Here is a 4,673-nt window from a genome sequence, read left to right as displayed (position 1 = left end):
TAAAAAAAAATCTAGTCGTCATATTGAAGCTGCCTATATATGTATAAGCATATACCATTTGAAGACTAGACAGCTTTTGAAGTAGACATTCACACATAATATCTATTTGACTGATACCGATGCTCAATGAAAACCCGATACCGATGCAGATTTCAATACTGAGTAGCCTGCCAATGCATAAAAATTAGCCGATACAACCGATACCGATACCGAAACTCTGGCACATCTCTATTTTACACTAAATATAGAAATCGTTTTAGGAGCAAAAGTGAATGAAACTCGGGTTACTATGGCTGCCATTTTCCTTGCAAGAACCTGTATCCTAATGCCTTTCCCCGGCCTGAGAATACATGGAAAAGTTACCTGATCTACGACACAAAGAAATCTATCAACATGCATCTTGGAAGAAGAAAAGAAGTAGGAATTGAATATCATAGTGAGTTTTGTAAAGTGGAATATCATGAAAAAGTTTTACAGTTCTTATACTACTATCATAATCTTAATTACAAGGTTGCGTTCTAAGACGCATTATTCCAACTTTGGGATTTCAAGATTTCGGAGTTTCACAGGAAAGCAATCTATGTGAGCATGGAGTGTTAATTAATATGCCTATTAGCAATACGAATAAATGTATCAAGGTGCAACATCCATAAAGAAAGAGGGAATTAAAAGTTATTCCTTTCGATATCAGACACGGATATATGGGATTAAGGATCATAGACAAGAACTTCTGTCTATTCCAGATAATAATATACAAGTATAAGTTATAATGATTAAAAATATATGCATTCAGCGTTAATTAATTCAGTATTTATTATATGAAAATTTACATTATATCTATTGAAAGTCCTTTGATAAAGTTACACACGCCCAACTTATAAAAATCTTAAAGAGCTTAAATATTGACGTGAATGACATTCGGCTTATTACCAACCTTTAATGTGGTCAGGAAGCTACGGTTAATATCGAGACATTTAATATCATAGAAAAAGATAAAATGATGAGTAAGACAAGGATGTATAATTTCACTAAACCTTATTTCTATATATGGAGAAGTACGTTAGGATTGGAAAGAAAAGGATTTAGAGGAGATAATATAAATCATATTAGATTTGCAGATGACACTGTGATGAGAGCTGATTCAGTAGATAAATTGGAAACACTTCTTAACACAAACAAAACCGAGGGTCAGAACATGGGACTAAAATCAACATAAAAATAAGAGAGGTGGTAGTACCATGAAAAACTTCGAACATCCAAATTACACCATGATAATGGACGGAACAACAATAAAGTAAATAAATGCCATTGTAAATATGGATATCATGATGTAAGATTCAATGAAGAAATAGAAAAAAGAATGATAATAGAAAAAAATTACTTCATCAATCTAAAAACAAATAACAGGATAGAGATTCAGACAAGCGTAGAGCACTAAAGACCTAGTTATGGTCCACGCTTACTTATGACTCAGACATGGATTTGAACAAGTACTTGTGAAATAGAATAAATGCAGCTGAATTATGACTTTACAGAAGATTGTTGAATACCCCTATTTACAGGGAGAGTAACAAATGAGGAGGTATTGAGAAGATTGAATCAAAAGATTTTCCTTCTAAAAACGATATTGAGACTGATGGAATTTTTAGGATATGTAATAAGAGAAAAGATAAAAATTTTATACAAGTAAGTGACCGAATTTTTTTTTCGCGGTGGGAGGGGGGGGAGGGCAACTTACAAGAGGATTTGAATGAAAATTTAACAGCTTGCCAATTTATACAGAGTTCGAATAGGACCAGGTGTTGGCAATTGGCAACTCACTTCATATGCACCTATATATATATATATATATACATATATATATATATATATATATATATATATATATATATATATATATATATATGTATATGTATATATATATATATATATATATATATATATATATATATATATATATATATATATATATATACTGTATATATAATATACATATATATATATATATATATATATATATATGTGTGTGTGTGTGTGTGTATAAATATATACATATATATATATATATATATATATATATTTATATATATGTGTGTGTGTGTATAAATATATACATATATATATATATATATATATATATATATATATATATATATATATATATATATATATATATATATGTATATATATATGTGTGTGTGTGTGTGTGCGTGTGTGTGTGTGTGTGTGTGTAACGGATTTTGAGCGAAGCAAAATATCTATTTTTGGATGAGGTAGCCAAGTTATCCTGATGGAAGTTCCTAAAGGGTAGCTTCCTAGGGTATATTTGACTACAGTGATATTCCCAGAGAATTTTACCTTAAGGTATCCAGAATTCTAACTCCTGGAGCGAATATCCCTAATTAAATCTAACAGGGATATCGCATAATATCAGAGGATGTATTCTTGACACGTCACATAGCTATCTTCGCCCCGAACAGTATTAACATTTCAAGGGGTTACAGTGACAAGAATCTGAAACGGGAATGAAAAGAGAGCCGTTCCCAAGGGAACTCTCCTATTCCGTTTCAAGTGTGTATCTGATGAAGGTGGCAGCGCCATCTCCATTCCTTGTAGCGATATACGAGGTGCTACAGATGCTGTATAATAGGGAGGGGTCAATAAGCCCTTTTACAATAAAAGGAAGGGCGGGTCCATCAGGACGACATGGCTCCCTCACACAAAAATAGATTTTTCGCTTCGCTCTAAATCCGTTTTTTAGGCTCAGGCCATGTCGTTCTGATGGAAGTTTACCAGAGCATTACTGTATCTGTGGATTCTCAACCGGTGCCGTACCCTCAAGAAAGTATTTTCCTGATCCATCTAGACCTAGAGACCTATGATGTTACCGGCATACATCATTTCATCTAAGCATGAACTATGTTAGTGCTTCCTGCCCCTTACAGGGAAGAGTCGTACTAGACTCTGGAAAAAGTCTCGATGAGTACATAATAACTATGGAAGACAAAATGACAAGCTTGTACAGTGGTCTTGCCCTATACATCATAAAGCAAAGTTTGTATAAGAGTGACCAATGTCAGTTTGAATTCCTGACATATCCCCATGGTATCTACTCTTATTAAGCTATTGGATAACAGTTGTATCCGTAGAGGAACAAATTTTGCATCTCTACTACCATCACCTTAGGGTACAACGTTAACCCTTCCTAAGGAAGGGTTAAAACGAGTGGATTTTTGCTTGAAGATAGGAACAATCTTAAAAGACGTTCCATGTTAAAATTATCCATATTTTAATTTTAATGCTCAGTACATTTCTAATACAATGAGTGTGGGCGAATAAGACGCAGGGTTCAATATGAACCAGTTTATTAAAAATCTAATAAACATACATATCAGATCAACATTTATAAAATTTATAAAATGTGGACAATATCCGTTAAAGCATAAAGAAAACAGTCAACAGAAAATATTTTTTCGTCTAACAGGAAACAGATTTTCCACTTCAATCGAATCATTAATAATAATGATACAGTCTGTATTACTGTTTATTTACACTAGCATAAGAAACGCTTGTCACAAGTGTCCGTATTATGCTATAGTTCACCAAAGTCCATGGAACAGTTCGTAAGGACACGTTAGTGGCATATCGCTCAGTGTGTAGTAACAGACTGTGACTAGATACCCACCCTCTTAATTAATCGTCCCAAATGAATTACACTGTTCCTCGCAGATTTAAACAGAAGGTTTAAGAATTCTACCTGCTGTTACCACAGACCTCTTGAGTTGCTCCACTTGCTTCGCATAGTACATAAAGAACACCTTAGAATACTACCAGCCGGTGTACGAACGAAGATGTTCAAAGTCCATATAATTAAAGAAATTTTATGGAAGAGGCAACTTTGCTCGGATCATGACTTGCGGGTGTACTGTCTGGATCCGCTCTGCGAATAACATAGGTGAGTTTCGCCTTTAGTTGTTTCAGAAGTAGATTTTAACCCGAGGTTTCTCCTTTGAACAGCTGTCCTCCCTTAAAGTCTGAAGTTCTATGAAGATAGACCTTTAGGCATTCCACTGGACATAGAGATGCATCTTCCTTCAGAGGGCAGATTCTCTAGGGACCCCACCTGTTGGCGGGTAGCTTGTTCCTGGCAAGAAACGTTGGGTCTGGAAACAGATTCAGTTCTCCTTTCAAGAACTGAACGTGGCCTTCCTCTCTCAAGAGAGCCACTATTACATTACCTCTAGCCCTCAGCGAGGGCAAACAGAAACATAACTTTTTGAGTTAAATCCTTCTAAGCGCACTCCTCATTATTCAAAATTAATGCAAACGAGGAACCTTATTTAGTGCCCATTAAATGGGTCTTAGAGGCGCTGAAGGTCTAAGCTTAGCACCGACCGGCGGAATTTTATTGAAAATTGTCTTTAGAAAGGTCGACCTGAAAGGTATATAGTATCGGTCTTGTCAAGGCAGACTTGCACGTTGATAATGTCTTGGCTGCTAAACCTTGCTCATGAAGGTGAATAAAGAAAATAAACAGAAATCAATCAAGAATTCTTTTTGGTTTCTTTGCCTTGACAAACGACACCCACTCGCTGAGTCCGGGTTGGATCCAGTAGCGGTACAAACTTCAGTCGTAGTTCCAATGCCGGAGGGAACTAAACGCTGATTGGCCA

The sequence above is a fragment of the Palaemon carinicauda genome, chromosome 5 (assembly GCF_036898095.1).
Source record: "Palaemon carinicauda isolate YSFRI2023 chromosome 5, ASM3689809v2, whole genome shotgun sequence".
Classification (NCBI taxonomy): Eukaryota; Metazoa; Arthropoda; class Malacostraca; order Decapoda; family Palaemonidae; genus Palaemon; species Palaemon carinicauda.
The sequence above is the reverse complement of the archived record's forward strand: the minus strand, read 5'-3'. Positions refer to the sequence as shown.